The sequence below is a fragment of the Hemibagrus wyckioides genome, linkage group LG15, assembly GCF_019097595.1.
Source record: "Hemibagrus wyckioides isolate EC202008001 linkage group LG15, SWU_Hwy_1.0, whole genome shotgun sequence".
Lineage (NCBI taxonomy): Eukaryota > Metazoa > Chordata > Actinopteri > Siluriformes > Bagridae > Hemibagrus > Hemibagrus wyckioides.
In genome coordinates, this window is record NC_080724.1 from 11,947,501 (window position 1) to 11,971,770 (window position 24,270).

At 41.0% G+C, this 24,270-nt stretch overlaps 1 protein-coding gene across 4 annotated transcripts in view; it reads right to left on the reverse strand.

Moving 5' to 3' along the window:
- dlgap4a (discs, large (Drosophila) homolog-associated protein 4a) overlaps positions 1-23,734 on the reverse strand; it is a 119,536-nt gene extending 95,802 nt beyond the window's left edge. For 2 of the 4 annotated variants that reach the window (XM_058410488.1, XM_058410485.1), the window contains exon 1: positions 23,191-23,729. The gene's annotated coding sequence lies outside the window, so the exon portion shown is untranslated. Of the gene's footprint in view, positions 1-23,190 lie in introns of all 4 variants that reach the window. The other 2 variants (XM_058410490.1, XM_058410489.1) reach the window with 2 other exon arrangements.
- Between the last annotated feature and the right edge of the window lie 536 nt (positions 23,735-24,270).

The window sequence follows — 24,270 nt, forward strand, 5'->3', positions numbered from 1 at the left end:
TGTGTGTGTGTGTGTGTGTGTGTGTGTGACTGTATAAATGTGTTGTGTTTTGAACTGCATTTTTACTTCAATGTGATTAAAATAACAGTTTTGTTTTTGTTTCTGCTTAAACTCCAGTCCCTCAGTCTGCATTCAAACCCGAAGCTGAGCAGCGGAGAATCGAAGAATCCTGAGACGAACAGCTCTGGTTTGTTAGACTGTTGTGCCTTTTAATAAGAGACTTTAAAGCACTTTATTTTCTGTCAAATATCATCTATCTTTTAGCCTTTAAGCTACTGAGCACATGTTGACTGTCCATTTTATTCATTAAGTCAGTACCCTTTGGGCCGAAGGATAATGAGGACACTTTCTACTGTGTCGCAGCTCCACTCGCCGAGAGAGAGAGAGAGATCAGAAGAGAAAAGAAGAGAAGAGAAGAGAAGAGAAGAGAAGAGAAGAGAAGAGAAGAGAAGAGAAGAGAAGAGAAGAGAAGAGAAGAGAAGAGAAGAGAAGAGAAGAGAAGAGGAGAGGAGATGAGATGAGATGAAATGAAATAACGCAAATGAAAAGAGTTGCAGGACCACAAGAAAGCAACAGGAAGGATGGTGTGGGGAAATACAGCAGAAGAAACAAAGAATAGAATGAATGAAATAAAGAGAGAAACAAAAAAACTTTTGATTTAAGCCACGCACACTTTAGGTTTCAGTACAGATGCAGATGCTAACACAGATTACTCCACTAGCACAATATTCTTTTCTCTTAATTTGAACACAACCCACAGGTGAAGGATGACAGACTGCAACAATAACAACATCCATAAACACACATCATTTCTCATCCTCATTTCTTTCCACCCTCGTGTCTCACATCCCTCAAAGGAAACGAAAAGGCCGAGTCACGCTGCAGAAGATTTATGCTGCTTTTCAGGGAAGCGGTGACAAGTGCTGAGCGCCGTGTCTCCGTTATGTCACCGTGTCAGTGTGTTTAGTGCGAACAGACTCACGGGCTTCCTGTGAAAGACAGCGAGCGTGTTCTTTTAGCGCTTCCTGCCAGCGACACCGAGACTGATGCGGCCCTATCAGGAGGAGCATAAAGCCTTGCGGTGCATGCCGCCACAGGGACCGCTTCGTCACCCCCAAGCAATTAATAACTCTGACTCCAGGCAAAATTAATTAGGTTTGCTCTATCAGGAATTAGACAAGGCTGAAAAAATGCCAGCAGCAGCAGCTCATGAGCTTGTGAATGCAGATAAGACCGTTTCACCGTGTCGACGGTCGAGGTTGAACTGCAGTCTGCTGCTGCGTTAATGTGTAAAGAGTGGCTTAGGAATCATAATTAAAACATTGGGCCAGATGTGCCCAGTGTAACTAAGCAGATTTGTGAGGATCAATGTGCATACTTACGTTTTATTAAACACAAATTCATAATGATGGGATGGGGGGAGGGGGAAGGAGGATAGAGTCAGGAATTGATGTTTAAGCAATGAAGTAAAAACCAAAATAGCATTCGCATGAGGAATGGTGACTATTCAGACACAGGCGACGCAAACAGGGTCAATACACCACAGAAACCTGCTGCAAAGTTGGCAAGACTTCATGAAATGTGTGTGCTTTTATAGGTCAGATATAGCAAGAAGTAAACAGGAAGTGAGTAACAAACAACAGAACAAATATTAAAGAGAGAGAATGAGAGAGAGAGAGTACAATATAGTAGAGTAGGCTAAAATATAAAGTATTGAAGAATACAGCAATGTAGAATACAGTAGAGTAGAATACAGTAGAGTAGGGCAGAATACAATAGAGTAGGGTAGAACAGTGTAGAATACAGTAGAGTAGGGTAGAATACAATAGAGTAGGGTAGAACAGAGTAGAATACAGTGTAGGGTAGAACAGGGTACAATACAGTAGAGTAGAATACAGTAGAGTAGGGTAGAATGCAGTAGAGTAGAATACAGTAGAGTAGGGTAGAATGCAGTAGAGTAGAATACAGTAGAGTAGAATATAGTAGAGTGGGGTAGAAAACAGTAGAGTAGAATACAGTAGAGTAGAGAAGGATAAAGTAGAATACATTAGAGTAGGGTAGAATACAGTAAAGTAGAGTGAAGTAGAAAATTGTAGAGTAGAATACAGTAGAGTAGAGAAGAATAAAGTAGAATACATTAGAGTAGGGTAGAATACAGTAAAGTAGAGTGAAGTAGAAAATTGTAGAGTAGAATACAGTAGAGTAGGGTAGAATACTGTAGAGTAGGATACAGTAGAGTAGGGTAGAATACAGTAGGGTAGAGTAGAGTAGAATATAGTAGAGTAGGGTAGAATACAGTAGGGTAGAGTAGAGTACAGTAGAGTAGGGTAGAGTAGAGCAGAGCAGAATACAGAAGAGTGGGGAGAATACAGTAGAGTAGAGTAGAGCAGGATACAGTAGAGTAGGGTAGAATACAGCAGAGTACAGTAGAGTAGGGTAGAATACAGTAGAGTAGAATACAGTAGAGTAGGGTAGAATACAGTAGAGTAGAATACAGTAGAGTGGGGAGAATACAGTAGAGTCTGTATGAGTGAGTGAGTGACTGTATGAGTGAGTGACTGTATGAGTGAGTGACTGTATGAGTGAGTGAGTGACTGTATGAGTGAGTGAGTGACTGTATGAGTGAGTGAGTGACTGTATGAGTGAGTGAGTGAGTGAGTGACTGTATGAGTGAGTGAGTGAGTGACTGTATGAGTGAGTGAGTGACTGTATGAGTGAGTGAGTGAGTGACTGTATGAGTGAGTGAGTGACTGTATGAGTGAGTGAGTGAGTGACTGTATGAGTGAGTGAGTGACTGTATGAGTGAGTGAGTGAGTGAGTGACTGTATGAGTGAGTGAGTGAGTGACTGTATGAGTGAGTGAGTGAGTGAGTGAGTGAGTGACTGTATGAGTGAGTGACTGTATGAGTGAGTGAGTGACTGTATGAGTGAGTGAGTGACTGTATGAGTGAGTGACTGTGAGTGAGTGAGTGAGTGACTGTATGAGTGAGTGAGTGACTGTATGAGTGAGTGAGTGACTGTATGAGTGAGTGAGTGAGTGAGTGACTGTATGAGTGAGTGAGTGACTGTATGAGTGAGTGACTGTATGAGTGAGTGAGTGACTGTATGAGTGAGTGAGTGAGTGAGTGACTGTATGAGTGAGTGAGTGAATGTATGAGTGAGTGAGTGAGTGACTGTATGAGTGAGTGAGTGACTGTATGAGTGAGTGAGTGAGTGACTGTATGAGTGAGTGAGTGACTGTATGAGTGAGTGACTGTATGAGTGAGTGAGTGAGTGAGTGACTGTATGAGTGAGTGAGTGACTGTATGAGTGAGTGAGTGAGTGAGTGAGTGAGTGAGTGACTGTATGAGTGAGTGAGTGACTGTATGAGTGAGTGACTGTATGAGTGAGTGACAGTATGAGTGAGTGATTGTGTGAGTGAGTGAGTGTATGAGTGAGTGATTGAGTAAGTGAGTGAGTGACTGTATGAGTGTATGAGTGAGTGAGTGACTGTATGAGTGAGTGAGTGACTGTATGAGTGAGTGAGTGAGTGATTGTGTGAGTGAGTGAGTGAGTGTATGGGTGAGTGAGTGAGTGAGTGAGTGAGTGATTGTGTGAGTGAGTGAGTGAGTGTATGAGAGAGTGATTGTATGAGTGAGTGAGTGAGTGTATGAGTGAGTGAGTGAGTGTATGAGTGAGTGAGTGAGTGTATGAGTGATTGATTGAGTGAGTGTATGAGTGAGTGAGTGAGTGTATGAGTGAGTGATTGTGTGTGAGTGAGTGTATCAGTGAGTGAGTGAGTGAGTGAGTGTATGAGTGAGTGAATCAGTGAGTGAGTGAGTGAGTGAATCAGTGAGTGAGTGAATGAGTGAGTGAAAGAGTGAGTGAGTGAGTGAATGAGTGAGTGAGTGAATGAGTGAGTGAATCAGTGAGTGAGTGAGTGACTGAGTGAATCAGTGAGTGAGTGAATGAGTGAGTGAGTGAGTGAGTGAGTGAATCAGTGAGTGAGTGAGTGAATGAGTGATTGTGTGAGTGAGTGAATGAGTGATTGTGTGAGTGAGTGAATGAGTGATTGTGTGAGTGAGTGAGTGAGTGAGTGAATGAGTAAGTGAATCAGTGAGTGAGTGAATCAGTGAGTGAGTGAGTGAATCAGTGAGTGAGTGAGTGAGTGAGTGAATCAGTGAGTGAGTGAGTGAATCAGTGAGTGAGTCAATCAGTGAGTGAGTGAGTGAATGAGTGAGTGAGTGAATCAGTGATTGTGTGAGTGAGTGAGTGAATCAGTGAGTGAGTGAGTGAATGAGTGAATCAGTGAGTGAGTGAATGAGTGATTGTGTGAGTGAGTGAGTGAATCAGTGAGTGAGTGAGTGAATGAGTGATTGTGTGAGTGAGTGAATGAGTGAGTGAGTGAGTGAGTGAGTGAATGAGTAAGTGAATCAGTGAGTGAGTGAGTGAATCAGTGAGTGAGTGAGTGAATCAGTGAGTGAGTGAGTGAATCAGTGAGTGAGTGAGTGAATCAGTGAGTGAATCAGTGAGTGAGTGAGTGAATCAGTGAGTGAGTGAATCAGTGAGTGAGTGAGTGAATCAGTGAGTGAGTGAATCAGTGAGTGAGTGAGTGAATCAGTGAGTGAGTGAATCAGTGACACTCAGACAAACTTCTGCTACATTTCAGATTTTGATGCAACTCTGAAAAAAAGACATTCTTGACATTGTAAGTTTGCCAGAAAAAACTAAGTAGAGAAACAGAATAATGGCATCTTTTAAAAAAAGCATTTGGATTGGAATGAATCAGTCACAGTAAAGGAAAGATTATTTCTTTTCTCAGCTCATGTCGTTTCCTGCATTCCGCCGCTTCACCAATCAGCTCCTGTGTGACAGAAGCACAGAGGCATCAAATCCATTATGCAGTCAGACGTACTGTATATTTAAATACCGTGTGCTCAAATTGGCACATTTTTCCTCTCACAACGGACGCGCTCTATAAATCCGGAGCATCATGCAGATGGAGCTAAACCTCGGAGCTAAGACTTGGAGATTTGGGTGACTGACCTCGCAGGAAGCAGAGGAGATGGAAAAACTCGCTCTGTCATGTGAAGTCACTGTGAATCCTGCATTCTGATTGGTCGGAAGATGTTGATTATTCGTCTCTAATGGCGGCTCTGACAGCAGTGTTTTTGACACAGTGAGGTTTTTTCACATGTAAAAAAAAAAAAAAGGAGTCTCCAGTGTCAGTGTGTTGTAGCAGTTAGGGGGGAAGCTATCAAAAGTGTTCTGAACAGAATGGTTTTATTTTTACTTAATAACAGAGAACAAAAGAGAGAGTTGAGGGAAGTGCTGGTGAGGGAACTGATGTTTACAGCTGCTATAACAGACATGAGAAAAAGAAGTAACTTGTGTATTAAATGTAATGAGAAATGGAAAAAAATCATACTGTGAGGAATAAATAGATTGGACTTGTTTCTGTGGTATAAGAGGAATAAAACCTAAGGAAATGCTGCTAGAGGAAAATACTCAACTCCAGAGTTCATGTCACAGCGTCGCTGATTGTTTTCCTGTAACTTCACGTCCTTCACGTGCTGTTAATGTGAATAAATAAAAACAGTCACTTTCTCAGAGCAGGGTGGTGTCATTTCTCGGCAGGATCTAGCGGCGGGGTCGTGTCTTAAACGGACTGCAGTTAAATTATCCCCTTGTTCGTGCTCCTGAAGCGAATGATGCCTTTTGACGTGAGCGTGTTATTATTTATTTAGCTACGTGCGAGGCTATCACATAATTCTCGACTTTAGATGCTGATCGATGACGTTTCGGGAGAAACTGCACATTTATTGGTCTAGGAGTCAACAGGCAAAGCTTTTCTCACATTGGTGTTTATAGGATAATGGACCCATTTGCTTTCACTGGAATTCCTCTCCATTTGAAGAGATATGATGAAAAACCAACTGAATTTCTTTTTTATTTTTATCAGTACCAGAGGCAAAAGAAATGGAGCTCTCTCCTGTTTTGTTGTGTCCATGTTGATCATTGAATGTCTTTGCCATGTCTCACTCCACAGTGGTGGTTAATCTGAAGCTCATATGAAAGTAGACACTCAGGCCTTTGTGGTGTTTCATAAGTATTTCTGTTTTTTTTCCCTAGCCTACTAGGGGCAATATAATTATAGAAAAGTTGCAGTAAACAAGAACCGTTATTTTTTCCACACAAATGTTTGCATCTTCAAAGTAAACGATGATATCAAACCCATTTCTGCTCTCTGAGATACTCCAAGTGCTTGTTCATCTACAAAGCAGATCAAGTCTGATCTTCAGCCAGTAGAATTCTGTGTAAGGTTATCCAGCAGAGGAAAAAACACACATATTAAACACATAGAGTCCTGACTCATTTTCTATCAGACTCACAACTGGTGATAAAATCATTTGAATTGATTGAAAACGTGCCATAAGTGGATGGATTTGACGGAGTTTCAGGGCCATGTTTGCGTTTAAGGATCTCAGCGTCATGAAGGCGAGGCCTGAGAGCAATCCAGGAGGGAAGCGGCTTGTAGCTCAATCACCTTCTGCCGGGCGTCTAATCCTGGCGCAAAAAAGTCAGAAGAGGCTATTATATGGGTATTTATTTATTTATTAATTTTAAGCTAACGTCCTGCTGGTTTGCGTTTCCGTGGTAACGCTGCTTGCTGCTCCAGCTACCGACCTGGATTTCCTCCTGATTAGCGTTATTGATTTCTGAACTGCTTGCTAATTGAATTAGATTGGCAGCTTGTAAGACATGCAGCAGATCCTCCGGAGGCCAGCAGTCTGCCCCAAGGTTTAAATCGGATGCGAGTGTGTGTGTGTCTGTGTGTGTATGTGTGTGTGTGTGTGTGTGTGTGTAGACATGTCACAACTGATCATCAGCAATGCGCAGATTTGTTAAGTGTTGTATTGATTCTTCTCAAGAGTCTCTTTTTTCGACATTCAGGTGAGAAATCTTAAAACTGTGTTCCTAAGCACAGGTCCAGTAACAGGCAGAATATCCAGTAAGATCCAGTTATATCCAGAATCTTCCTACATCAATCCCTCACAAAACATCATCATTTTGCTTAAACGTGATGATTTGTCATCTTTTAAGTGCATGTTGTGGTGTTTCAGGAGAAGGATAATGTGGTGAAGCAGCGTGAAGGTGATCATTTCCCTGTAAAAGCTCATCCTGAAGAGTTTTATTCCTCTTCCTTTATTCCTTTTCTGTTCCTCCGCAGCAGAACTGCCGGAGAATACAGTGCTGCATTTATTAAACAACACACTGCCCTTTTTATCCATTTATAGTTACATTTACAATTGTGGAACATCCGCAAAACAGTTTCCTGTTCTCACCCTAAGCAGTTATGAACAGTCTTATACTGTCTTATAGCAGTTCTAAAGAGTCTTACAGCAGACTTATGGTAGTCTTGAACAGTCTTATAGCAGCCTTTGAGTTTTATACAGTTTTATAGCAGTCTTAAACAGTCTTATGGCAGTTATAAACAGTATTATAACAGTCTTAAAGTGTCTTAAAACAGTCTAATAGCAGTCTTAAACAGTCTTATGGCAGTTATAAACAGTATTATAACAGTCTTAAACAGTCTTATAACGGTCTTAAACAGTCTTATAGCAGCCTTAAACAGTCTTATGGCAGCCTTAAACAGTCTTATGGCAGTTATAAACAGTATTATAACAGTCTTAAAGTGTCTTAAACAGTCTAATAGCAGTCTTAAACAGTCTTATGGCAGTTATAAACAGTATTATAACAGTCTTAAACAGTCTTATAACAGTCTTAAACAGTCTTATAGCAGCCTTAAACAGTCTTATGGCAGTTATAAACAGTATTATAACAGTCTTAAACAGTCTTATAACTGTCTTAAACAGTCTTATGGCAGTTATAAACAGTATTATAACAGTCTTAAACTGTCTTAAACAGTCTAATAGCAGTCTTAAACAGTCTTATGGCAGTTATAAACAGTATTATAACAGTCTTAAACTGTCTTAAACAGTCTAATAGCAGTCTTAAACAGTCTTATGGCAGTTATAAACAGTATTATAACAGTCTTAAACAGTCTTATAACGGTCTTAAACAGTCTTATAGCAGCCTTAAACAGTCTTATGGCAGTTATAAACAGTATTATAACAGTCTTAAACAGTCTTATAACTGTCTTAAACAGTCTAATAGCAGTCTTAAACAGTCTTATGGCAGTTATAAACAGTATTATAACAGTCTTAAAGTGTCTTAAACAGTCTAATAGCAGTCTTAAACAGTCTTATGGCAGTTATAAACAGTATTATAACAGTCTTAAACAGTCTTATAACAGTCTTAAACAGTCTTATAGCAGCCTTAAACAGTCTTATGGCAGTTATAAACAGTATTATAACAGTCTTAAACAGTCTTATAACTGTCTTAAACAGTCTTATGGCAGTTATAAACAGTATTATAACAGTCTTAAACTGTCTTAAACAGTCTAATAGCAGTCTTAAACAGTCTTATGGCAGTTATAAACAGTATTATAACAGTCTTAAACTGTCTTAAACAGTCTAATAGCAGTCTTAAACAGTCTTATGGCAGTTATAAACAGTATTATAACAGTCTTAAACAGTCTTATAATGGTCTTAAACAGTCTTATAGCAGTCTTATAACAGTCTTAAACAGTCTTATAGCAGTCTTAAACAGTCTTATAGCAGTCTTAAACAGTCTTATAGCAGCCTTAAACAGTATTATAGCAGCCTTAAACAGTATTATAACAGTCTTAAACAGTCTAATAGCAGTCTTAAACAGTCTTATGGCAGTTATAAACAGTATTATAACAGTCTTAAACTGTCTTAAACAGTGCAATAGCAGTCTTAAACAGTCTTATGGCAGTTATAAACAGCATTATAACAATCTTAAACAGTCTTAAACAGTCTAATAGCAGTCTTAAACAGTCTTATGGCAGTTATAAACAGTATTATAACAGTCTTAAACAGTCTTATAGCAGTCTTATAACAGTCTTAAACAGTCTTATAGCAGTCTTAAACAGTCTTAAACAGTCTTATAGCAGCCTTAAACAGTCTTATAACAGTCTTAAACAGTCTTATAGCAGTCTTAAACAGTCTTAAACAGTCTTATAGCAGCCTTAAACAGTCTTATGGCAGTTATAAACAGTCTAATAGCAGTCTTAAACAGTCTTATGGCAGTTATAAACAGTATTATAACAGTCTTAAACTGTCTTAGACAGTCTAATAGCAGTCTTAAACAGTCTTATGGCAGTTATAAACAGTATTATAACAGTCTTAAACAGTCTTATAACGGTCTTAAACAGTCTTATAGCAGTCTTAAACAGTGCAATAGCAGTCTTAAACAGTATTATAACAGTCTTAAACAGTCTTATAACTGTCTTAAACAGTCTTATAGCAGTCTTAAACAGTGCAATAGCAGTCTTAAACAGTCTTATGGCAGTTATAAACAGCATTATAACAATCTTAAACAGTCTTAAACAGTCTAATAGCAGTCTTAAACAGTCTTATGGCAGTTATAAACAGTATTATAACAGTCTTAAACAGTCTTATAGCAGTCTTATAACAGTCTTAAACAGTCTTATAGCAGTCTTAAACAGTCTTATAGCAGTCTTAAACAGTCTTATAGCAGCCTTAAACAGTCTTATGGCAGTTATAAACAGTCTTATAGCAGTCTTAAACAGTCTTATAGCAGCCTTAAACAGTCTTATGGCAGTTATAAACAGTCTAATAGCAGTCTTAAACAGTCTTATGGCAGTTATAAACAGTATTATAACAGTCTTAAACTGTCTTAGACAGTCTAATAGCAGTCTTAAACAGTCTTATGGCAGTTATAAACAGTATTATAACAGTCTTAAACAGTCTTATAACGGTCTTAAACAGTCTTATAGCAGTCTTAAACAGTGCAATAGCAGTCTTAAACAGTATTATAACAGTCTTAAACAGTCTTATAACTGTCTTAAACAGTCTTATAGCAGTCTTAAACAGTCTAATAGCAGTCTTAAACAGTCTTATGGCAGTTATAAACAGTATTATAACAGTCTTAAACAGTCTTATAGCAGTCTTATAACAGTCTTAAACAGTCTTATAGCAGTCTTAAACAGTCTTATAGCAGTCTTAAACAGTCTTATAGCAGCCTTAAACAGTCTTATGGCAGTTATAAACAGTCTTATAGCAGTCTTAAACAGTCTTATAGCAGCCTTAAACAGTCTTATGGCAGTTATAAACAGTCTAATAGCAGTCTTAAACAGTCTTATGGCAGTTATAAACAGTATTATAACAGTCTTAAACTGTCTTAAACAGTATTATAACAGTCTTAAACAGTCTTATAACAGTCTTAAACAGTCTTATAGCAGTCTTAAACAGTGCAATAGCAGTCTTAAACAGTCTTATGGCAGTTATAAACAGCATTATAACAATCTTAAACAGTCTTAAACAGTCTTATGGCAGTTATAAACAGTATTATAACAGTCTTAAACAGTCTTATAGCAGTCTTATAACAGACTTAAACAGTCTTATAGCAGTCTTAAACAGTCTTATAGCAGTCTTAAACAGTCTTATGGCAGTTATTAACAGTATTATAGCAGTCTTAAACAGTCTTATACAGTTTTAGACAGTCCTATGGCAGCTATAAACATTTATAGCAGTCACCAGCCTCCACTTTTCTCTCTTATCAAGTAAATAAGACAAAAACCCTAACACTAGTATGTCAATTTGTTTTTTTTACCACAGTGAAGCATAAACTCCTCTGTACTGAAGATGTCAGAAAACATAAAGTTACATCTTTGACACTGGAGACTCCTTACATCAAAGTTAAATAAATGTCTCCTCACTGAAAGAATTCAGCCCATCAGAAAGTGAAATAGCAAAAACGCTCAGCATATGCTAGCTGAGTGTGGTAAAAGAAATGACTTAAAAAATCTCTGGAGTATCAGCTGGCAAAAAAATAACATATGATGGCCTTTTAATCCGTAAGCGTGGTCCGCTGACCAAAATAAAACAAGTGAGAAACATCGCCACTGCATCATATTCGAATCTCATTTATGTAGAAGTGATGAAGCAACACCAACAGCGTCTCAGAATCCGACCTCACGTTCCTCACATCTGCCTCACGATGTGCGGAAAACGGAGCGAATTACAGCTTCAAAACCAAAACAGCTAAGTACTGAATGACCTTTCATTGTTATTTTAGTTACATTTTGATGAGAAATGCTCAGATGTGAAGGACTGCAGAAAACGTTAACCTTTTTTGTAAATTTTTACAAATATTTTATCTGATTTGCGTCAGCCTGAAAATGTGAAGCTGCCACTCCGACTATAAAGCGTAGAGGGTATAAAGTGGGGTAGAGCTGCATGGAAAGGCTCTCGGCTTCCTCCTGGAGTCCAGCAGCCTGCAGTTTGCAGGACAGAGGTACTTTTCCTCTGTGGAGTTGGTTTTTTTTTTTATTATTTAATCACCAGTGAAAACACCCTGATCCTCCCTGAAGGAAATTTCCCCCGTAATTAACTGCTGTATCTAAACAATACCTGCGTCTGAACAAACCCGCGCTCACTCCAGCTTCCTGTTATCATCGCTAAACACACCGGAATGTTAGCGTGGGAACGCGTGTAGTGTTTTGCCCTGATCATGATGGTGGTGTAATTACTGTATAACTGTATAACACACTGCTTTATTCTAGTTGCATGGAGATCGAGCATAGCAGCTAAGTAGGTCAGAGCTTCCTGCTTATTGGATGATCCACAGCTACACAACACACACATTCACACACACACAGACACACACACAGACAAATAACCATTATTTTGTTGTTTTTTCTATGAATATATAATGCCTAGTTTGCTAGGGAAAACAGAAATACCTATGAAACACTAGACAAGTCCTGAGTGTCTACTTTCATATGAGCGTCCTATTAACCACCACTGTGGAGTGGAACATGACAAACACATTCAATGCTGAACATCTAGACAACCAAGCAGGCAAAAACAATTCAATATAATTAGCAGTTATAAACAGTCTTATAGCAGTCTTAGTCTTATAGCAGTTATAAACAGTCTTATAGCAGTCTTAGTCTTATAGCAGTTATAAACAGTCTTATAGCAGTCTTAGTCTTATAGCAGTTATAAACAGTCTTATAGCAGTCTTAGTCTTATAGCAGTTATAAACAGTCTTATAGCAGTCAGTCTTATAGCAGTTATAAACAGTCTTATAGCAGTCTTAGTCTTATAGCAGTTATAAACAGTCTTATAGCAGTCTTAGTCTTATAGCAGTTATAAACAGCCTTAGAGCAGTCTTAGTCTTATAGCAGTTATAAACAGTCTTATAGCAGTCTTAGTCTTATAGCAGTTATAAACAGTCTTATAGCAGTCTTAGTCTTATAGCAGTTATAAACAGTCTTAGAGCAGTCTTAGTCTTATAGCAGTTATAAACAGTCTTATAGCAGTCTTAGTCTTATAGCAGTTATAAACAGTCTTACAGCAGTTATTAACAGTCCTATAGTGGTTATAAACAGTCTTATCTTATAGCAGTCTTTAACAGTCCTATAGCAGTCTTTAACAGTCATACAGCAGTTATAAATAGTCTTATAGCATTCTTAGTCATACAGCAGTTATAAACAGTCTTATAGCAGTTATAAACAGTCTTATAGCAGTCCAAGTCTTATGACTGAGTGACGTGTGTGTGTGTGTCCATGTGTCCTTTCGCTGACCGCTGCCTCGGCTTCTGTCGAGCGAGGAACTTAAGCGCAAGCTGCTGCGAGGATGCTAAAATATGCCGTTCCATATGATATGTTTTCCCCCTAAAACAGCACTGGAGGAGAGCCAGCAGTACTCAGAGGGCAGCTGTTGATAAAACAGAAGGAGCTTAAAAAGATTCTGGTGAAAGCAGGCCTGAAGTTAATTATCAGCCTTCAGAAAACGAGGTTGAGGTTTCCAGTCTGAACCCTTTGCTTTGTGCGAGTCACAGCGTTATGTCCAAATAAAGCATGACAAGGCACAAGGGACAAAATGGCCACCAGGGGAATAGTAAGTGCAAGTTACTTGGTTTAAATTTAGAATTGTATTTACTCTTTAACATTAAGTCTCTTGAGTTAAATAAAACTGTAATTATGATCCACATTAAGAGCAAATACAAGCTTCTAAAAATCAGGCTAAGGGCACAACCAGATGTTTCCATACCAGATGTTGCCAAACATGTTTAATCCAGCTGTTTTACTGTCATAGACAAACCTCAGATTTTGTAACAGAATCTTTCGTTAGTGAGTTGAGCCTCAATGACCAGATCCTCCTCATGACCTCGAGTCAGTTTACTGAATCCTGTTGATTGACTGATGACCTGAGCACGGCGTAAGAAGTCATTGTCTTTACCAGGCGCTCTAGCAGATTGTTAGAGGATCTTTAGACACACAGAATCCCACAGTCTGTTACAGCTTTTACATTGTGACAGAGCTTAAACCTGATCGATCTAAAACTGCAAATTAGAGAACAGCTCAGAAAAAACAGGATTAGTTTCAAACCTGGAGTGATGGTTACAGTGTAGACTTACTCAAGAATTTGCAAAGCGCTGAGACAAGTCAACTTGTATAGACACACACACACACACAGGTTAACGAGACACTAATGAGACTCATTAAGAGCAGCAGCAGGTGGACAAGCTGGAAACAGGTTCTAGCAATGATCAGGGGAGATCATGAGCTCTGAGGTGATGTTCCTGATTTGATTGTGCTGCTAGAGAACGTCTGAGCTACATGATCTTCTGGATCTTCCCGGGGTTCCCAATATTCCTGGCTGCTTGGAGACCTCACAGATCAGAAAACTGAAATGGCATACTGTGACAGTACCATACTGCATTTGATTCAGTACCTAATGCATTTGATTCAATACATACTGTATTTAATTAATTACCTAGTACATTTAATTCAGTACCATACTGCATTTAACTCTCTACCTGCTCCATTTGATTCAGTACCTACTACATTTGATTCCGCAACTACTGCATTTAACTCAGTACCTACTGCATTTGATTCAATACATACTGCATTCAGTTCACTATCTAGTACATTTGATACAGTACCATAATTCATTTGACTCAGTACCTACTGCATTTGATTCAATACATAATGCATTCTGTTCACTACCTAAAACATTTGACTCAATACATACTGCATTCTGTTCACTACCTACTGCATTTGATTCACTACCTAGTGCATTTGATTCAATACCTACTGCATTTGATTCAATACATACTGCATTCTGTTCACTACCTAATACATTTGATTCAATACATACTGCATTCTGTTCACTACCTGGTGCATTTGATTCAGTACCTACTGCATTCTGTTCACCTCCTAGTACATTTGATTCAGTACCTACTGCATTTGATTCAGTACCTACTGCATTTAATTCAGTACCTACTGCATTTAATTCAAAACCTACTGCATTTGATTCAATACATACTGCAGTCTGTTCACTACCTAGTACATTTGAGTCAGTACCTACTGGATTTGATTCAATATATACTGCATTCAGTCCACTACCTAGTACATTTGATACAGTACCATGATTCATTTGACTCAGTACCTACTGCATTTGATTCAATACCTGCTGCATTTGATTCAATACGTACTGCATTTGATTCAGTACCTAAGAGCACTTTCAAACAATGCCTTTGGAACAATCAGACTTTTTTTTTTTTAACACCACATCTACTTCAAATGGAGGAATTATGTTTATCGACTTAATAAACGCAGGTTTAAAACATGAGGGTTAAAGATCAGATGTGGAATGAATATTTCAGAACCCCTCAAGACTAGAAACCATGAAAAGAACCCTCGAGGAACTGCTGAGATCTGTAATCACAACATCTAAATCGGCTTGACACGGCTGTGTGTGTGTGTGTGTGTACTACTCAGTGTGTTTGGCGTGCAGTAATTGTGTTCGTGTTTGCTCTTTGTGCGGTACTGTATAATATGTCCAGAGCTGAATCACGCTATTGTGTGTGAAGTGTGAAGCCCACAGAGTCCTCACGCTTCCCGTCAGCGCTGTGCACAGAGCCGTATCTCTGCTTCAGATAGCAGGATGAGTGAAGATCCTTGTCTGATACAATAGACGACGCCAGGATGAGCACACACACTGGGAGTTTGTACACATGGCTCAGTCAGGATTATATTGTGTCAGTATTTACAGAAAGATGATATAATTGGATATATACAGTCCACTCAACAGACACGTTCCTCACAACATCCTGCTGCTGTTGGAGCTCATCTCCCTCAAAGTGCTGCATTCTGTGACACTCTTTTCTGCTCCACACGGGTGTAAAGAGTGAGTGTGTTACTCTGACCAGTCTGAGCTCTGAGATCTCTAACCAGCCACATGTTTCCACTCACATAAACACTCATTGGTGGAGGGTTTTTTTCAGCATTCTGCTAGAGAATAAGAATAATATTTTCCTAAAAAAAAAACCAACCAGATTATTTTTAGAAATCAGGTTGTGCGTGGATAAAAGTCGCACAAGTGGAACATTTTTACTTTCACAGAGTTATCTTTGGGGACATATGAAACAATAAAAATATATAACTTGGTTTAGGCCACTTTGGGTTTAAATCCATATACAGATCCATTTATTCCCTCATACAGTGTGAATTAAATTAGTCTCATCTGAGGCAGTTAAGGGCTTTGCTCAAGAGTTTGGGATTTAAGCTCATAACCTTCTGATCACTAGCCCAACATCATAACAAATTCCCCAGAGCTGGATATATGAAGCTCTACACAGTCACAGATAATGCCGTTGTGTTATTGTGTTACAGACATTTGTAACATCCGGGCCACTCGCACACCATGGAAATCAAACCCATACGCAGGATTAATCTAAGCACTGCTTCATTCACAGGGGTAAGACAGGACTAAAACGAAACGTAAAATAAAACTAAACATAATAAACAAAACACAAACGGTCCATCATATTGACAGACAACACTATAGACACATGACAACTCATGAGACAACAAACAACAATGACTGGCAAAAACAGGCACACAAGGGCTTGTATATAAAGGGCAAAACATCAAGGTAAATGGGAAACAGGTGACAAGACGGGAAGGCAGAACAACAGGGAGGGCGTGGCACAAGGTACAAGGGAAAACAAACAGAAAAGCAGGCTCAGCTGATGCACCTGCCAGCACCCCCTCCAGTGGTCTGGCAGGGAACTGTCCCAGTAATTCCTGACAACGTTCTATACAGTCAGACACAGCATTCTTTACCTTCACATACTGATTTGCTATTCCTTCTGATTTATATTTTAATAAAATAATCATAATGTTTAAATGAAGTGAAAGGCATCACATGCGACAGAGATGAAGCAACAGCGTGAACGTCCCATGGGATTTGCAGATCCACGCAGCCGGACGTGTTACGGCAAACCGAGCAGACGCAGTGATAATAGCTGTGGAGAGGAAAACCAGCGGTGGTGATAGATCTCTCGCTCCCATGTGACTGTGACATTTAAAAGCTAGAGCAACACATGTACTATCATGTCAGAGTGCTAAAAATGGACCACCATCCAATTAATACCTGCTCGGTGGTGGTCCTGTGGGGTAGACGGGGGGCCAAAACATTGTCAACATTGTCAGCAGTGGTGGGAAACTTCATTTCCATTTTCAGTTTAAAAAGAGAATTTAAAGGAAATATCATCTCCATCATTGCCATGGCAAGTGAACCCAAAACGCTTTCTCAAGAATTTATTTTCTGACAGCTGACACACACACACACACACACACACCGTCATCATCCCCGTCATCCACGGCTGCCATCTTCGGCTCACTGCTTCTTCACCGCTTCACCACACAAGTGTAAAGGCACAGCTTGGTAATTAGCTCCATATTAAAAATCAATGGATTGTTCCACTGCAAACTGAAACCAACGTGTAATGATTTATTCATGACCGAATTCTGGATTCTGATTGGTCACAAGCCGTTATATTTCCTATAGCAGCAGCTGTGAGAGGATTGCAGATACAAATCACAGTATGACATCAAAGCGCTCGCTTGGATACGTCTTCGTTTCTATGGTTACCAATAGTCAGATTTTAAAAAGTGTGACAAATCGCTGATGTGGTGAATTATTTTAGAGTCAAATTATACTGTATGCTTATCAGTGGGGTTTTTTTTCTTCGTCATATTGATTGCACAAGTCTTTTATTGGTCAGGAAGTAAACGTGAAGCAGAAGCACAGTCAGAACACTCGACTGGCAAACTGCCAATTCCTCAAAACCCACCGAGTGATCTTAGAGATGTTCTTGTGAAGCTGCCAACACATTCTGCCAAATATTAGTACAAATTAGTCTTTTTTTTATGAGCCCTTGTTATTACATGAAGGAAGGTGACTGGAGCTGGAACTGGAATTGGACAACGCCCATTTCCACGCTGCATCACCAAGGTTATCCGAGCATCCACCTAATTTCCACTTCACCCCATCGCTGCTGATGTCCAGCGTCCATTTCAACATTAACAAACCAGTCAATACCATCTCCCCCCATCACCACCACCTTATCATCTCCACCTCAATTCCTCCACCTCAACATCACCCCAACACCTCCACCTCATCATCTCCACCTCAACATCTACACCTCAATACCTCATCATCTCCACTTCAACATCTCCCCCTCAACATCTAACCTCATCACCGCAACATCTCCACCTCATCATCTCCACCTTAATTCCTCCACCTCATCATCTCCACTTCATCATCTCCACCTCAACATCTCCCCCTCAATACCTCCACCTCAACATCTCCTTCTCATCACCTCCATCTCTATACCTCCACCTCAACATCTCACCCTCACCATCTCCACCTCAACACCTCCACATCTCCCCCTCAACACCTCACCTCAACACCTCCACCTAATCATCTCCCCCTCAATGCCTCCACCTTAACATCTCCCCCTCATCATCTCCACCTGAACATCTCCCCCATCACCTCCACCTCATCATCTCCCCCTCAACACCTCACCTCAACACCTCCACCTAATCATCTCCACCTCAACATCTCCTCCTCAACACCTCACCTCATCATCTCCACCTCAACACCTCTACCTCATCATCTCCACCACATCATCTCCACCTCAACATCTCCCCCACAATGCCTCCACCTTAACACCTCCCCCTCGTCATCTCCACCTCAACATCTCCAACCCTATCATCTCCCCCTCATCACCTCCACCTAAACACCTCCACCTTAATACCTCCCCCTCAACACCTCCACCTCTTTGCCTCCACCTCATCACCTCCACCTTAACACCTCTACCTCATCATCTCCACCTCCACCTCAATCTCCCCCTCAATGCCTCCAAACTAACATCTCCCCTCATCACCTCCACCATAACATCTCCCCCTCAACACCTCCATATCTCCCCCTCAACATCTCCACCTCATCACCTTCACCTCAACACCTCCATCTCAACATCTCCACCTCAAACTCATCATCTCCACCTCCACCTCATCATCTCCACCTCAATACCTCCACCTCAGCCTCAACATCTCCACCTCAATACCTCCACCTCAACCTCCACCTCAACATCTCCACATCTCCCCCTCATCATCTCCTCCTCAACACCTCACCTCATCATCTCCACCTCAACACCTCACCTCATCATCTCCAACTCAACACCTCCACCTCATCATCTCCACCACATCATCTCCACCTCAACATCTCCCCCACAATGCCTCCATCTTAACATCTCCCCCTTGTCATCTCCACCTCAACATCTCCAACCCTATTGTGTCCACCTGAATACCTCCACCTCAACATCTCCCCATCACCTCCACTTTTAACATCTCCCCCTCATCATCTCCACCTAAACACCTCCACCTTATCATCTCCACCTAAACACCTCCACCTAAACACCTCCACCTTATCATCTCCACCTTAATACCTCCACCTTAACACCTCCCCTTCAACACCTACACCTCATTACCTCCACCTCTTTGCCTCCACCTCATCACCTCCACCTCAACATCTCCCCCTCAATGCCTCCAACCTAACATCTTCACCTTATCACCTCCACCTCAACACCTCCACATGATCATCTCCACCTCAACATCTCCCCTTCAATACCTCCACCTCATCACCTCCACATCTCCCCCTTCATCTCCACCTCAACATCTCCAGCTCAGCATCTCCACCTCAACACCTCCATATCTCCCACTCAACATCTCCACCTCATCACCTTCACCTCAACACCTCCATCTCAACATCTCCACCTCAACACCTCCACCCAAACTCATCATCTCCACCTCCACATCTCCCCCTCAATACCTCCACCTCAGCCTCAACATCGCCACCTCAGTACCTCCACCTCAATACCTCCACTTCAACCTCCACCTCAACATCTCCACATCTCCCCCTCATCATCTCCACCTCAACAGCTCCACCTCAGCATCTCCCCCTCATCATCTCCACCTCAAAATCTCCACCTCAACACCTCCACCCCAATACCTCCAACTCAACATCTCCACCTTAACATCTCCCCCTCAACATCTCCACCTCATTATCTCCACCTCATCATCTCCACCTCATCATCTCCAATTCACCATCTCCACTTTCTAACTACATTCCACTGCAAAAAATGAAAATCATGTTTTAGCGATAAATCTGCAGCATGAAGCATAATACAGATTCACTATTCCTCAAGTTTCACCTGAACCAATGAGCCAGAGAGACCACTGAACCCCATGACCATTGTACCAAATGACCATTGTACCACAAGATTATTGTACCACATGACTACTGTAATACATGATAATAGCTATTGTCTTAACATATCAAACAATTATTTTATTATTTAGATCTAGTATATTTTTTAAACTCATTAAAGTATTACATCTTGTACTTTTTATTTATTCGTGTTATGAAGTCAGTCAGTTATAACCAGTCATTTTCTTCACCTGCCTTTTTTTCTCTTTTTGGAAGTGAATACAACAAAAATAAATAAATAAATGAAAAAAATAGCCATAACACTGGAGACTCCTTCCAAAAAATGTGAATGAAATAAACGTCACCACACAATGATTTGATTAGACAGTACATTATACTCGTGTAAGCAGTTACTATAGAAAAGGTGAGCGGATATTATTCGGGTGATGGACGAGATTCCCAGCACTGGTCATTAGAGAGAGAACTCTTTACTATTTACATGAACATTTTTTATTAAAATTTGAAAAGGCTGTTTATGCTGTTTATCACAGTCGGGATTCGAATTCCACGGCTTTGTTCGGGGCCAATTTATCTCTTCTTGTTTGTTATGTCTGAAAATAAATCAGCATCAATTTCATGCCGGATGTCCGAGCTTTTCACAGCGAGGAAGATTAAGAGTAATTATAATGGATGTGGACAGAGTAAAGCTCCTGTGTGAACACTTTCTGCTGTGTTTTTAGAAAGCGTGTTGCACCAGACTACAGCTTCCTCAGCAGCCATTAAGGATGTTTACAGCGAGGAGAGGCGAGACAGCGGAGACAATGATGAGACAGCCAGCCAGGGGCCTGTTAGCCGGGTGGAAAGAGCAACAGAGCAACAGCAATAAGCTGGAGAACGAGAAAACGGGAAAAGATCTCGTGTTAATCTACGATGTTTTGGTTAAGAGGCGGATCTGACACTAGGGTCGTGTTTTTCACACGTCGGTTAACTAGATTTGACCTGCTTGGAAACAGACTTGTTGTCAAGGCGACGAGTTTTTAAACTCAAACCTTGGTCAGGAGCAGATTATGTAACGTAAGCAAGAAGGAATCAGGTCGCGAAATCATAATTCTTTACGTTTTTTTCACTCGATCTCATTAAAATGGGTTACGGTCTGATTCAGTCAGTCATCTTCAGCCAGCGCTTCATCCTGGTCAGGATCAAACCCCTGTGCAGTTACGGAGAGTGCAGTGTACTCACAGTCACACCAAGGAGCAAGTCAGGGGCAAATCTGACTCATGCGTGTGTTTAGAAGGTGGGAGAAAAATTAGAAAACCTGGAAGAAACCCACATGAAAATCTGAAGAACATGTGACAGTTGACTTTGCTGTCTGGATTCTTAAATTTCCTCCAATGTAACAAAATAAAATATATGTCTTCCAGTTTCAGTCCTGCACATCTGATGAAATCGTGATGAACATGTGAAGAGCATATGGACAACATATGAAACCCAACACAGAGAAAAAGTATTTCTCAAACTCTATACACTAAGTCACCTATTTAACTGTAAAATAAACTCCAGAGACCTCATCAATATGAATTTCTGCCATTATTAGATTGATCAGAGAATAAGTGTGGAGCCAGCAAGGTTGCACTTCCCATTGATATAACACTGTAGTTGACGTTGGAGCTTGGACCCCTAAATATAACTTTCATTTCCTCCACTGTAACAAAATAAACTCAATCACGCTACCTTTAAAAAGCTACCTCGAGATTTTTAAAAAGCTACCTCGAGATTTTTAAAAAGCTACCTCGAGATCTTCACTTTATCAGCAGCTCCTTGGCGATATTTAGCCTCTTTATTTCTGTGGAAATTTCCCCCCACACTCATCCCGATAGACAGAAATGAACGTTTCCTTTAATTCCAACTCGTTCCTCCAGCTGAAGAGCTTCAGATCTGCACGTAGAGCCATAAATTAGACCCGGCTTCGGGCCGCTCACTGAGCCATCTTTATATTTGTTACTCAAACATCAATCATCTGCCCACTGGCACAAGCGACTTTTAATTGCAGCAACCGGAACCCAGAAGCAGCAGCTGAGGCTACTATCACATGAAAGAACAAAAAAACCAACCCTCGCTGAGTCTCAGACTCACCTATATGTTGAGTGACTCAGTTATCCCAGGGGCCCAGGAGCCCAGGCCAAGAGCTGAATATGTGAGGAACACAACCCTGAAAAAGTGTAAGACCAAAAGAAAGAGACAGTGCGAGACAAAGACAAGGAGAGAGACAGAGACAAAATAGAGAGAAAGTAAAAGAGAGTGAGACCCAGAGATAGACTGAGACAAGAAGAAGAAGAAGAAGAAGAAGAAGAAGAGAGAGAGAGATGGAGCGAGAGTAGTATATCATTCTCAGTCAGTGAATTATGGCTCTGCTGTAGTGGAGGACGTGACCTGCTTGATATTATGCCAACACACACACACACACAGCAGAGAGAACCACATGACAGATCACACACGTCTGTCTCACGCAAATGAGACGTCTCAGTGTGAGAGGGAGTGACACAAACATGACACTGTGGGGTGACACAGGTCAGAGGCAGAGGACAGAACATGGCAGACAGACAGACAGAGACGGACAGAGAGACAAACAGATATAGAAACCATGAATTGCTGAGATGGACAGACAGAAAAAAACGAAGATTTTAAGCAATCTGTCTTAATCCTTATTCGTCTAATTGAAGTGTGTGTGTGTGTGTGTGTGTGTGCAGCGGTTCTGTACAGGTCATGCCTCCATATAAGGTGTCAACTGCATCCTCCATCATGTTGGGGATTATACATGTCCTTTTTTCTTAGCTTCCTCTCATGTTGGCATAAAAATCAACAGCATTGAAGAAGAAGAAGAAGAAGAAGAAGAAGAAGCCGACAAAGAATATAAACTTGCCTGGTCTTTGTCCTTAGCAACAACATGACAACAACTTTACACCCCCACCACACACACACACACACACACACAGACCACAAACACACCAGGAACTTCTCTGTACTCAATGTGATAACATCACTGATTGCGTAGAAAAGAAGTGCGATGCATTCTAGTCCCGCCCTTAATACCGTATTTCGCCCCGCCCCCAACTCCGCCCCTTCACTCAAACTAACCCTGTTGGATCTGCATGAAGGTTGTAGAGGTGGAGAGCAATCTATATGCACTATAATGCGCATTTATTTGACATTCTGTGTGTGTGTGTGTGTGAGAGATAGATAGATAGATAGATAGATAGATAGATAGATAGATAGATAGATAGAGATGGGGGAGAGAGAGAGAGAGAGAGAGAGAGAGAGAGAGAGAGAGAGATGGATTAATAGTGTGTGTGTGTGTGTGTGTGTACATAATCTATATATGGAGAATCAGAGAGACATTATCTACATCATGACTGCTAGATAGATAGATAGATAGATAGATAGATAGATAGATAGATAGATAGATAGATAGATAGATGTGCAACTTATTCCTCACATCCTCAGCAGCAACAACAGATGTATAAATCATGACAAACCTGCGCGTGTCCGCTGGTGAACCTGCTGCTCGAGACCAGTCGCGTGTCCTTCCCTCATCCGGTCATCTCGGACAAATAAAGCGCACGAACGCGCCTGAATTCACGCACCCGCACGCTGTTGATCATTGAAATTGTGGGTTTGTTGTTGTGTCGTTGTTTTCTTAATTCTTATTGCGATCTGTATTAATCCCTGTAAGAGAGTTGCGCTTCAGCTCCGCGCCGACGCACCGCGCATTTTTTAACCCCGGCTTTATTTTTTTCCGCCAGACGCGCACGCGCCACTCACCGACGCGCGCGCGGGATCCTCTACATGTCCTGTGTCCTGTGGCTGCAGCGGCACGACTCGCTGCTGATGTTCACATCCTGCCGTTAGATTCCGCTTATATCCGCCGCCGGTGACTGAGCGCGAGCGACTGAACGAGCCAACACCGGCGCTGCTTCGGAGTGACTCACTGACTGCGACTGGAGGCGCGCGCCGTTTACCGGGGAAGCGTCACCCCCTGCTTCCGCCCGCGCGCGCCGGTGAGAAAGAGCCGCGCTACGACGCCTCTATACTGCTGCTGAGGTGAGGGAGGGAGGGAGGGAGGGAGGAGTGATGGAGTGTAGGAAAAATAAAGAAATAACAGCCGCGATATATTGCAAAATCGGTTAAATCGTCATCGCGGTGACGCGAGGGTGACTAACCCGCATAAATTAGCATAAATTAAAATTCGTCACGTGATTGATTGTTTAATTAGCGAATGCGGGTGTTATTAGTCATTACACCACGCCCTGATGGATTCTCGAATCTGATTGGTCAGGATGCGTTGATTAGTTTTCTAAAACAGCAGCTCTAAATGACAGGTTTGAATTAACTTGCTTTAAAACGTTATCGTTTCTATAGTAACAGTCCCAATTCACCTATTTTTACTATACACTACAAGTATGTCCTCTTTTGGTGTAAAAAAAAGTGAATAATTTTGAGTGTGCAGCAAAAGAGCACATGGAAGTACTGAGACACATGTTATTAACGCACCATGTAAAGGTGTAACGGGAGAGAGAGAGAGAGAGAGAGAGAGCATTATTCCTTATATCATTTAT